At 44.2% G+C, this 13,633-nt stretch overlaps 1 protein-coding gene across 3 annotated transcripts in view; it reads right to left on the bottom strand.

Annotated features, from left to right (window-relative positions):
* RSPRY1 (ring finger and SPRY domain containing 1) overlaps window positions 1-13,428 on the bottom strand; it is a 49,488-nt gene extending 36,060 nt beyond the window's left edge. The window contains exons 1-2 of one of the 3 annotated variants that reach the window (XM_045293771.1): window positions 12,989-13,426; window positions 825-918 (exon numbers count right to left, since the gene is read on the bottom strand). The gene's annotated coding sequence lies outside the window, so the exon portion shown is untranslated. Of the gene's footprint in view, window positions 1-824; window positions 919-12,988 lie in introns of all 3 variants that reach the window. The other 2 variants (XM_004704649.3, XM_045293770.1) reach the window with 2 other exon arrangements.
* Window positions 13,429-13,633: the final 205 nt, after the last annotated feature.

Below are 13,633 nucleotides of genomic sequence, written 5' to 3'. Positions count from 1 at the left end.
GGGGGGGGGGGGGAGAAAGTGGAACCATTTGCAATGACTGCCATATAAAACCCCACCACACCTCAACCCAGGGTGACAAACAACAGAACATGGGGGAAGGGAGACAGCAGACAGTGTAATAATAATTTATAATTTATCAAGGTTTTGTGAGAGTGGGAGGGTGGGGGAGGAAGGGAAAAAAAGAGCTGATACCAAGGGCTCAAGTAGAAAGAAAATGTTTTGAAAAGGATGATGGCAAAATATGTACAAATGTGCTTGACACGATGGATGTATGCTTTGTTATAAGAGCTGTTAAGTGCCTCCAATAAAGTGAAAAAAATAAAAAAATGTATAGACCTAGACAGAAGATATGTTGAAAAACAACAGCTTCACATGTTTTATATTTTCGATGAATGATTCTATGATTTTGTAGCAATACTTTGACTTACCCTCCTGTATAAGCGAAGAGGCCCTGATGGTACAGTGGTTACAATATCTAGCTGTCAACTCAAAGGTCAGGGAGCTTGAACCCACCAACCACTTCCTGGGAGAAAGATGTGGCAGCCTTTACATAAGCCCAACTGCCATAGAAAGCCTACTGGGCAGTCCCACTCTGTCCTTCAGAGCCAACGTGAGTTGATATCAATTTGTCAGTAGTGGATTTTATATGGACACTTATGTCATCCTATTTCAAGGCTGGAGAAAGCCATACCACGGACGATCATGGGTTCTCAATCCCTATGGTGTAAGATTCTGTGGTTCAACTAACCAATATAACAGGGCCACTATCAAACTGTATCATTAACATCACATGCAAGTAAAATGTAAAAATTAAAAATGATTACAGCAGTCCATCCCAGGGAGTTGCCAGCAATTCAAACAGGGTCAGGACAGGATATGACACCAGGGATAACATTACTGCTGCCAGATGGATCTTGGCTGAAAGCAGAGAATAGTAGGAGGATATTTACTTGTATTTTATTGACAATGCAAAGGCATTTATATGAATCAAAGCAAACTATGGATAATATTGCAAAAAATAAATAAATTCAGAACATTTACTTGTGTGCATGTGAAACCTATCTACATAGAGCAAGAGGCAGGCATACAAACGGAAAAAGGATTTCTGTGTGGCTTAAAATCAGGAAAGGTGTGTGTCAGGGTTGCATCCTTTCACCACAAACGTACTCAATCCCTATGCAGAGCAAAGAACCCGAGAAGCTGGATTCTATGAAGCACAGTGCAGCATCAGGACTGCAGGAAGGCCTATCAACAACCTGCGATCTGCAGATGACACAGCCTGCATTGCTGAAAAGGAAAATCCAACACTGCATCCTTCAGTATGGATTACAACTCAATGTGAAGAAAATAAAAATCTTCAACACTGGACCAACAGACAATATGTCAATTGGAGAAAAGATTGGAGATGTCAAGAACTTCATCTTGCTTGAAACCACAATCGATACTCATGGAAGCAACAATCGAGAAATCAAGACATACTGCATCAGTCAAATGTGCTGTACAAGACCTCTTTAACGTGTTGAAGAGCAAGGATGTGACGTTGATGACTAAGGTGTTCCTGACCTAAGCCATGGTATTTCCAATGGCCTCACATGCAGGTGAAAGTTGGATAAGGAATAAGGAAGACTGCAGGACTGATGAAGCTGCATTATCATGTTGGCCAGGAATACTGAAAGCACGGTGGAGTGCCAGAAGAATAAACTAGTCTGTCTTGGAACTGCCAGAAGACTCCCTAGATTGAGGGTGGCCAGGCTTCTGATCATGTACTTTGGACATGTAATCAGCAGAGCCCAGTTCCTGGAAATGGACATCATGCTTTAGAGCAGTGGTTCTCAACCTTCCTAATGCCTCGACCCTTTAATACAGTTCCTCATGTTGTGGTGACCCCCAACTGTAAAATTATTTTTGTTGCTACTTCACAACTGTAATCTTGCTATACTTTTGTGAATCGTAATGTAAATATCTGATATGCAGGATGTATTAGGCGACCCCTGTGAAAGGTCATTCGACCCCCAAAGGGGTTGTGACCCACAGGTTGAGAAGCGCTTCTTTAGAGGGTCAGCAAAAAAAGAACAAGGCTCTCAATGAGATGGAGTGCCATGGAGGCTGCAGCAATGGGCTCCAATATAACGACTGCTGGGATCATGCACGACTGGGCTATTTCAGTTGTATTTGAGTTGGAACCGGCTAGACAGCACCTAACACTACCACCACCACCACCACCACCACCAAACCAACTAACACTTTGGAGATACTGGCAGGAAGAAGACTCTGGGAATGCTTTATCTCTTGCTCCTGGTCTCTAGTTCCAAACAGCTTTCCTTGATGACAAGGGCTGGAGAATGGTGTCAATGTTACTAGAGCAGAAGAAAATCCCATTGGCTTCTCGCATGCACTAGGGACTTCCCAACCAGTTGCAATGGAAGTTGTGATTGAGCTCCAGATGCAAATAGAAGATTCAATCCAACCAGATACATACATGAAGCTCAGGAAGTCATATCTGAGGAAGGGCGATCAGCAAGGTATTAAGATAACTAGCAAGAATTTGAGAAATTCAAGGTGAGATTTAAGTCCCAGAAAACAAAACCTTGAAAAGGAGAGAGCAGTAGATTCTATATAGTTACAGTGTAAACACACTTATAAAATTATTTAAAATTAATAAGAAACAACTTATGAGGGAACCAATAAGATAGGAAAATATGTTTTTAAATGTTACATACTTAAACTGTATTCTCTCCACATTTTGCAACAATAACAATAACCTATAAGTGGAATAGACTAACAGAACAGAATAAAGAATAGAATTATTCATCTACGAAGATTCCCATTATTATACTTTTCAAGTGATTGGAAAAATACATGCAGGTGTTGTTTTTTTTAAATCACTAAATTTGGAGGTGCTAAAACAAAGATTAAGGCTTTCCCCCTATTTTTAAATTGAACTCAAAATAGTCTATTTTTTTCTCTAAGAAGTTTCTATTTTTCCTGAAGTGATCTAAAAAATAAATATATTAGAGAAGGCGATTGAGTATAAAAAAGTTCTCCAAGTATTTTAAAAACCATGTTTTTTCCTTTAAGAACTATGTTATAAAGGTGTAAAGAAGCAGTTAATTACCATACATATTCGAGTATAAGCTGACCCGGATATCAGCTGAGGTACCTAATTTTACCACAAAAATGGCATGAGACATGTGCTGAAAAACTTGGCTTATCCATGAGTGTATACGGTAGGTGGCAGGACCACCTTGGGGTATTTCACAAAGGCAGGCCTGATAAGCATGGGTTGCCACCACGGAGGGCTTTTTCTGAATTAAGTGTACACACACTGGAGGTCACCGCAAGGGGAGGAATGGGGTCCCGGAGAATCAGATCTCAGATTCGGTCCGGGTGAAAATGTGCTCTCGTAGAGATCTACAGTTGCCGGCACCTTATACAGGGTGGCTATGAGGCACAACCAACTGGAGGGCAGTGGGATTTGGTTTGGTTTCATTTGGAAAAAGTAACCACCACTTGTGAACTCATGATATTTGTCTCAGAGAAGAAATGTGAAGTGCAAACAAACAAGTCCCGCTGCCTGTCAATCTCAGGTAACCGAGGACTGAGAAGCAGAGCTAGACGAGTGCTTACCTCACAGTATCACTGTGAGGATTAAATGCAGTGCAGGTCAAACGTGACAACATGCATAACGTTACTGAACCTGGACTCACATTTTAGATATTATAATAAAAAGGGCATGGTGTTAATTAAAAGTAACTCATCTGGGAGGTGGGACGCTGCAGTAAGACCCGAGTTACAAGCACTCAAGAATTACAAGCCTCTCTTAAGGAATCCTTTTTACTTACTTGTATTTTTACTTAAGCTTATCTATTCTTTTAGACTAAGAACTTCTCATTGCAACTTAATCATCCCATAGGTGGCATCAGAATTGCATAGGGCATTTATTAAAAATGCAAATCCCTGGTCTCACTCCAGAGTCAAATTTCTAGGAAGTGCCCCAAGTATGTGTTTTCTTAAAGGCTCCCCAGGGGATTCTGGTGGCAGCCAGGCCTGGAAACCTCTCTGCTAGAAAGCCCAATAGAGTAGACATGAAGGAGTAAGTAAACACTCTGGAGATGCTATTAAAAGGTGATTCTTCTAAGGTCAAAAGTGCTCCCCTTCTAGAAAAATAAGAGTGACTATCTCTGAACACAGTCATCCACAGACGCAGCCAAAATAGCCATTAGAATAGAGCTAACATCCATTAGTGACTATAACAGTATATTATCAGCTCAGTGAAACAAACAAATTAAAAAGTGGTTCCATATATTTCCCACCAGATCTACCCCATGAAACATCCTAATGGATTTAGCTGGTACTCTGCACTAACCGACTCAGCCAACCCACTGCCTTCTAGGCAATTCTGACTACAGCAAGGGACCCTACACAGGGTTCCTGAGACTTCACGTGAGCAGACAATCTTATTTTCTCCCACAGCGCAGCTGGTGGGTTTGAACTGCCAACCCCATGGTATGGGGTAATATCAATTGAGGCCTGGAAGACTCAATGAATTGGAAAACAAGACTACAGATTATGTAAAGGCAACACACCTGTATATACGATGTATATGCCTATGTGTGTGTGTGTCACCTTAGCTATAACAGTCACTTCACACCAGTCAATTTTGGGGCAAAATAAAAAAGCTCTTCATGCAATTCAAAGATGTACAACTCTTAGAGTGGCTGTGACAACTGACTGACTTAAAACTTCATTACTGGATAAGCCACTGCTTAGTAGGACGAGTAAGCAATCTAAATGGTAAGGTAGTATACGCATAAAACCATTACACTGTTAATAAGCATTTTGCTCTGTGAACATAATTATAATCATACTGGTCTAACTCTCGTTAACAAATGGTCCAGGACTCAATGACTCATCTATCTCTTCACATCTTTGCTTGCATTCGATCATAATATACCTTGGGGACAGAAAGAACGCATTCTCCCCTGAAAGGATGACTTCGAGATTATACTGCCAAGAAAGGAGAAACTGGCTAAATGACCACAAAGGGAAAATGTCAAAACCCAAAACCAACTACAGTGAACCCTCGCCACTTCGCGCTTCGACTTCCACGGCTTCACTCTATCGCGGTTTTTGCGTAACAGTGCATGCTCTGTCATTACTGCCACTGATTGACTCATACTGTACACGCTTGATGCCATAAATAATATAATAATAAATGATAATTGTAACGTCCAAAATGTTTTACTGTATTTTCCCTTTTTCGTTTAATAAATTGGGTAATACGAGTGTAATGGTGACTAAAGGGTGTTTTTTCATGTCCTCGATGCTCTAACTACGAAAATATTTGATTTACAAATAAGGAATCCTACTTCGCGGAATTTCATTTATCACGGTAGGGTCTAGAACTGATTAACCGCGATAAACGAGGGTTCACTGTATTGGTGTCAACGTAAACCATCACTCCAAAATAGCAGAGGCAGCATTGCCCCGACCTCCACGCAGAGCTGACCACAGAGCATGCACAGCAACAATGACCACCACACTGGACATTAAAGACTTTCCGCATGAGAAAATATTCTTGGTTTTCCTCTCAATTAACCAGTGTGACAGTGTGTTAGTGTCACATTTGCTTCTCTTCAATATTTTGTTAATATTTCAAACATCTCGTAATTTAAATATATCTTTGGCAGTGGCCACTTATATACTCACTGCGCTTAGACTCTACCATCAAAGTATCCTGCCTTTTTACAATACTTGTTCCATTGTGTACTCAGTCGTCATCAACCCATCTAATTTTAAAACATTCATTTCAAAGTAAATTGCAAGCAGCAGTACACTTTCTCTAAATAATTTAGCATACATTTTGTTAGCCAGACCTTAATACTTGTTGGGATATTTTGTGCAGTAAAATTAACAAATCATAAAATGGGTATTTTAGGCACTATATGTGCCTAATTTTGTCAAAAACATTCACCTGTGTAACTAAAAGCCTCCTAGGATGGAGAATAGTATCTATAAATATATTTACTTTTAAAATTCCCTCAAGGACACCCTATACACCATTAATATTCCCACTGATGATTGTGTTAGATGGAGAAAATCTGCAAGTCAGTAAGTGGATTATTTGCTACTGCAATGAATAGATAAGAAAAGTAGATCATATAGTAAGGGTACACTTGACAGAACAAAAACTATTTAACCGTGCGTTAAACGGACTGTTTCTATCTTTAAGGTCTAATATATCTGATATTTTGTAGGGGAGGAAAGGAAGGGAAGAGAATGAAATATTTGGTGGGAATTTCACTTTTCATCCAAAGGAAACCTAGCTCTGCTGAGGTACTTCATACATGTCATTCAAGTGTCCATCCAGGTGAACTAACCTAAAGTGGCTTCTTATCTAACTTGGTAATTGAGACTTCAGTCACACAGGGCATTATTATCCCTGCAATACAACCTCCAAGAAGGCTGAGAGAAGCACTGATTGGTTTTTCTGGCTGAACTGTAGGGAAGGGAATCTAGAAAAAACTCCCCCTGAACGCTGAAAGCTTTTTAAGCCAGCATCAGTGACATCTCCAGTCAGGAGATGTGACTTAAGGCAGAAGGAATTAGAATCCAGTCCTGAACTGAAACAGTACAAAGGAGAAAAGACAGATCTTCCAGCCCTTAAAAATATATTAAAAAATAACATTCAAGCTGGAGAGAGAGTAAGGAATTTTTCAGAATCAAGTAATATCCAAAAAGGAAAAGTAAACAATCCCAGCCAGAAGTCTCATGGATCGAAAAATCTGCCTTACACCCAACAGGAAATACTAGGGCAGAACTGAGGTAAGTGCTAACGAGGCTGCATTACTCTGTATTGCTGGCGAGTCTCCCCCAGCCCTCTCAGACACCAAATGACAGGACATCAGACAGGCTTGTCATTCAAACACAGACATGATTCACAAGTCTTAAGGAACAGCATTTTCTATTATAGCAAACTCTTTGCTATTAAGAAAAACAAACAAAATGTGTTGAGCAACAGATAACACTTTCCTTAATGAGATCTACTTATAATGTGTCTGAAAACACTCAGTTATACAGCTAGAACCTAGAAAGTACTCAATAAATGTTTTAAGTGAATTTATGCTAAAATCTGTAAAATCAGAAAATACTTTCAAAATATTTTTGAAAAAGAGACCCCCATCATTCAGGCACTGATTGAAGATGAAAATACGATAAAGTCCCTCCCTCATGCTCTTGGGCAAGGGAGCTTGGCTTAGCAGGAGACAACACACTGAGATCCCTACCCATAGCACAGTTCCTGCCAGAACATTGTAGAACAAACCAATTCAGTGCCCTCGAGCCAGCTCTGAAGGACAGAGCAGACCTGCCCCTCTTCATGGGAGTAGAAAGTCTCGTCTCTCACCTGACTGACACACAACCCATTCCACCACTAGGGCTGCTAGTCTATGCCAGAGAAGTAGGTAAAGCATCAAGTCCACTAGGAAGACTCTTATTCCACCATTTTTTCAGAGAAAAAGGAACAGGATAATGTAAGCAAATCTTTCAGTGTACAAATAGCTGAGGGAGGGGGGATGAGGCAATCTGTAAAGATTTCTGTAAAGATTCACGGGCTTGGACACCCTGTGGACCAGTTATACTCTGCCCTAGAGGGTTGCTGCCAAGGGTTTGATTCTCTTTGTGCACGTGTGCACATACACACACACACACACACACACACACACACACATACGCGCGCACGTGCGTGCGGGCATCAACACAGTCATGTCTTAAATTATAAGCTAAAATATCCTTGGTCAAAATATCTCATCTACACAGAGAAAGGCTGCCAGCAAGTTGAGGCTAACCCAGAAACCCTGGGGGTGGTCCTTGGAGAGGTGACTTCTGGGAGTTGAGTAGGCCTTTCTTCTGAGAAGACCCTGGGTCACTCAAAGTGCCTTTCAGTGAGCAACTAAGTGTGTTAACCATCTGCAGCACATGGGATGCTGAAATCCTGGCCAGCCCCCCGTGGATTGCTGAGAATCGGTTCCAACTCAGAGACCCTATGGACAATAAAAGGAACCATCGCCCAGCCCTGCACCTCCTCACAATGAACCAGAAAACACTCAGGGAAACAACACAAAACACCGCACTACCATACAGTTGATTCCTCCTCATACTGACCCTACAGGTCAGAATATAATTGCCCCTGGGGTTTCTGAAGCTGTACATTTTTATGGGTGCAGAAAGCCTGGTTTTTCTCTTGAGGACCAGCAGTGGTTTCAAACTGCCAGCCTTGTGGTTAGCAGTCCAAAGTGTAACCTACAAATTGAATGGTAATTTTAGTGAAACAAAAAATATAAAAATAATAAGAATCAACACAAAGACATACAAAATCAATGAGTCCAATACTGATGCTTCACGCCCCAAATGCAGCCCTCCCTCTTTCTGGGATATTACAGGAATTCCTGTTTTACACATCATCTGTGCAGAGCTCTACATTGGTGCCTGGGGAATAAGGCATTAAAGCATTCAGTAAATCTTAATATGGTGGTAGTTTTGGTTTAGGAATGCCACATTTTAGTAAATCTTTAAAAAATCTTTACAAATCTCTTCTATGAGTGTAGATAGGTACCATGAAATGGCCTGGAAGCTGTAACTTCTAGTAATAAGAAAGCTATGTGCAGAATTTTTGCCTTAGCAAATTTTAAGAATCCATTCCTTGCTATCTCATTTATATTTTTTGAAACCTTGGAGAGACAGTAAGAACCTTGCTTAAACAGCCCCCTTCCTCCACTCACTGCCCTCGAGTCAATGCTGATTCATAGAGACCCTGTAGGACAGGGTAGACCTGTTCCCTGGAGACTGTAACTGTTTCCAGCAGTACAACACACTTTCTCCCACGGAGCAGCTAGTGGTTTCAAACTGCCAACCTTGTGGATAGCAGTCCAACTTGTAACCACTATGCCACCAGGGCTCCCTAAAAACCCAACTGTTGCTTACAAAATATCTTCACCTGATTTAGCCTTAGATTTGTCATGCACATATCTAGTTATCGCTTTTACTACATATTTAATTAGCAAACAATCCCTTTTGGAATAGGCACAACTATTCAAATACACAACATATCTGTACTCTTTCCCTAATCATATAGGTTGGCCAGAAAACAATTCCAAGAGCCAACTTACTGAATAAATAAGCCAAAGAGATATTAAGTGTTCTTTTGCACTTCTGAAAAGTGTCAAAAGTCTCCTAAATGTTGTGGTCTAAGTTTTGGCATTCACTTCTTAGTGATTTGGCTTTTCAATAACCTAATAGGAACATAGAGGGGAAAATACCTAATAGTGAAGGGAGGCCTGGTGGCACAGGGTTTAAGCACTCAGTTGTTAACTGAATCCACCAGTTGTTCTGAGGAGAAAGATGGAGCAACCTGCTTCTGTACAGATTTTAGCCCTGCGAGCCCTATGGGGAAGATGTGCCCTGTCCTTCAGGATCACTATAAGTTGGAATCAACTCGATGACAGTGGATTTTTAATTCAATGGCACGGGCCTTGAAGATGTCAAAAGCTTGAAGAGGGGATAAATGGAATAACTCTTTTAAAGTAGCTAATCGGTTCCATTGTGGCTACCACCTACAGTGTTTACTGGCTTCTGCAACTATGTGATTATCAAATCCCACTTTAAAACATCTCACCACAAAATACAGAAAAGATCCAGAGGATGTACACTGGTACAGATAGGAACTGAAAATCCAGGGAATCCAGGGCGGATGAGCCCTACAGGACCAGTGGTGTGAGTGGCGAAACAGAGGGTAGAGGGAGAGTGGGTAGGAAAGAGAGAACCGGTTACAAGGATCTATATGTGACCTCCTCCCTTGGGGACAGACAACAGAAAAGTGGGTGAAGGGAGACGTCGGACAGGGCAAGATATGACAAAATAACAATTTGTAAACTATCAAGGGCTCATGAGGTAGGGGGAGCGGGGAGGGAGGGGGAAAATGAGGACCTAATGCCAGGGGTTTAAGTGGAGGGAAAATGTTTTGAGAATGATGTACAAATGCGCTTTACACAATTGATGCGTGTATTGATTGCGATAACAGTTGTATGAGCCCCTAATAAAATGTTTAAAAAAAGAAAGAAAAGATCCAATTTAAACAAGTATGAGCACTGGTGGCATAGTGGGTTCCACGTTGGGCTGCCAACCACAAGGCCAGCAGTTCAAACCCACCAGCTACTTACCCTGCAGGAGAAATGGGAGGAGTTCTGCCACAGTAAAGATTTACAGCCTTGAACACCCAAAGGGGCAGTTCTACCCATCCCTGGAGGCTCACTAAAAGTTGGAAGTAATCCGATGGCAGTGAGTGGGAACACTGATCATCTTAAAGAATTGCTAATAATTGTTCCAAACTACATACATGTTAAGGAGCCCTGGTGGTGTAGTGGTTACAAGTTGGGCTGCTGCGATCTGAAAGGTCAGCAGTTCAAAACTACCGCTGCAACTTGGGAGAAAGATGGGGCTTTCTACTCCCGTAAACAGTTACAGTCTCAGAAACTCATGGGGCAGTTCTTCTCTGTCCTATAGGGCCACTTGGGTCGGCATCAACTGAATGACAATGAGTTTTGAGTGGGCAACTGGGTTCAGCATAGGATGCTAACTGGCAGTTCAACTAGGGAGAAAAATGAGGCTCTTTGTTCCCACAAAGATTTACAGTCTTGGAAACGCTAAAGAACAGTTCTACTCTACCTTTACGACTGCTATGAGTCGGAATCAACTTGATGGCAGTGGGGTTATATAGATATTAGAGTATCAAAGAGAGTGAAAAATGGCAGAGGGACTTCCTACTTTAGCTAACAAACTGCTTCAGTCTTTGAGAAAGTACACACAATTCCTGATGGGCTAAATCAGGCTCGTGGAGTTGAAAGAGACTGTTGTACATGAGCACCAGGAACATACAATGATTGTTTTGTTAAACTCTGGCCAAAATATACTTCAGGGCTGTTGTTTTCTGCCCTATTCATGATAGAATAACATTATTAAACAAGATATTACGTTTTCACTTCCCCTTGAATGCTTGGCCCATTTACTAAATGATAAGGTATTTTGCTGACAAAGCAGAAAAAAGTCCACATAGAGAATGTGGAACACTTCCTATAATCGATAACTTAAAAATAATCATGGGGGTTCAGAAATGAGGGGGTTGTGAATCCAGCATAAAGCAGGGCATAAAGAGACAGTCATTAGTAGGTCAGCACAATATTTATCCTGAGAAATCAGAAAGCCCACCCAGTATTGTTGCTGTTGCTGTTTTAAGACTCTGGGAGTATCAGATGAGTGAAACAACAGATGCAGATCAGTTTTTTTGGCTCTGGCTTAAAAACAAACAAAACACTAAAATCTAAACCACAAAACAAGGATTTTAAAAAAATCACCAAATCAATTACCTAATATTTGGGGAGCCAGCTCTCACAAATCCCACTAACTGACCATTAAGGCAATGTGACACACAGAAACAAGTATCCTGTAGCCTCATGGAGAGGTCTGCAGAGCAAGGGCCATCCCAGTAAATGACATGGCATGGAAAAGCAGAGGGAACCGGGATAGAGGAGAAAAGTGAGTGCCAGTGTGTCTTCACAAAGGAGACTTTGAGACAGCTGCGGCCAGGCATGATGCCCATGGGGGGACAAAAGGAAGCCACATCCCTGACATCACACCGAGGACGGAAGCATGCTAATCACTACCTGTAGGCATCCAAAGCCCACTGAATACCTATAAAAAAGGGATGCGGTTCGCAACATTGAGAGCAAATGACTAGGAGGAGAATTCCAGCTATCCAGGGAAATTTTCCTTAAGGCAAAGATTTATTCTGCAGGCACCATCAGAAGTTCAAATTAGATGCAGACTCTGGGAACAAAACCTGGAAATCCACCCAGCCCCTGACTCCCATCGACAAAGAGGCTGCAATCCTGGGTGTAGATTGTAATTCGGCCTAGGCAGTAGCAACCCTTGAGGCTTTCAAGGGCGGTTGCCCCCCCCCCCCCCCAGTCCTCCCGGCTGATCAACAACCACCGTAGATGGGTGGACCATACAGCGAGGAAAGTCCTTCACTTCCCCCAACAGCAGCCGGACGGTGGTGGAATCACAAAACTTAACTCCCACACCACCTGGAGTTCACACGGAATTTTCACACAGGGCACATTTCATGGAAGAGACCCAAGGTGACTGCCATCAGCCACTGGTCTAAGGGCTGCAGACGGGAGGTGCGGGGCCTGGAGACACCACTGTTGTTGTGAGATGCCCTCCGGTCAATTCGGACTCCCGGGACCCGACCATCAACCGCAGGCAACACAGCCGGGCATCGCGGCACAGGCACTTCCAGAGATTAAAAAGTTCAAAGTACAACTCCGGGGGACAACCTCAGGCAGCTAGCCCACTGCCCAGGATAGGACTCCAGAGTCTCCGTGGACTACCTGTGCCGGCCTCCTTTGTCATAGACAGGGACACTGAGGCCACGGGCAGGGAGAAACGGCTAACCCAAACCACGCAGAGGGTGTGTGTGCGGGGTGGGGGTGGAGGGGCGGGTTTCCGCACTACGCCCAGAAGTAGCTGAATCTTCTGTCTGGGACACCTGGTCGGTTTCCAGAGTGAAGGAACGGACCTTGCCATCCCCGCTCCCCGCTCCCTTCTCCCCCTCCGGAGAGGAGAGGAGGAGAAGGTGCTACTTCCCAGAAACCGCCACCCTCCACCCCCCAAGGCCCTTACCCAATTTCTAGCTCAGGCCTCCAGGGAAGAATCCGCTAGCTCCGGCTCCCACCTCCTCCCCCCTCTTTCTGAAGTGTTCCTAGACCCCCAAATCATTCCCAAGTCTCGCTGGGGCAGGTCTACCGCCCACCTGTGCTCCCAAAGCACAAACTCTGCCACAGGCAACCTGCCCGACCCTCTCCTCTCCCCCGGGCACCTGGGGGACTCTCCTCCGCCCCAGGAGCCTCCCCAGAAGCTACCTGCCTCTCACCTGCGCCCTTTTCGGCGTGGCCTCCTCAGAAAGGCGACCCTCTAGAGCCTCTTCCGGCCAAGACCCCCCAAGGGGGGGAACACCCTCTTGCAGGAGCCTCTTCGGGGCGCCCTCAGCGCGGGCCGCGGCGGGGAACGTCCAGGGTGTTTCCCGGGCTCAGCCCAAGGCCACCTCTTCCCGGGCCCCTTCCCGGAGTCTCTCTCGACCCCAGTCCGGTCTCCCCACCCCAGGTTCGGGAGGCAGTTCCCGTTCCTCTCTAAAGTCCCCAGCCCTTGGACTCCCACCCCTTCTCCGCGTCCCCAGGGGCTTCCCCGAGTAACGCGGCCGGGCCGAGGCACTGACTTTCTCCAGCTCCCGGGCCCACCGGAGGGAGGGGGCGGCGGCGGTGCGACTCCTTTGTGACAGGTCCCAGGGAGCGGTAAAGATGGACGCGAGGCCACGGCGCTGCCATTACGCGCTGGGCCCACCCCCGCTTCGCACCGCCCCGGCCCGGCCCGGCCCTCCCTCAGTCCCCTAGGAGACGCCCCTTCGTCGGAGACACGCCCTCTTCACAAGAGCCAATTGTTGTTCGTGAATACGATCACGCGACCGGGCGCTCTGCCCCGCCCCTCGAGCAAGGGCCGGCCAATCCTCTTGCCGAGATGT

Source organism: Echinops telfairi, unplaced genomic scaffold (assembly GCF_000313985.2).
Source record: "Echinops telfairi isolate 266 unplaced genomic scaffold, ASM31398v2 ScPeMD7_2291;HRSCAF=2852, whole genome shotgun sequence".
Classification (NCBI taxonomy): domain Eukaryota; kingdom Metazoa; phylum Chordata; class Mammalia; order Afrosoricida; family Tenrecidae; genus Echinops; species Echinops telfairi.
Note: the sequence above shows the minus strand (reverse complement) of the source record. Positions and strands in the feature narration are given on the sequence as shown.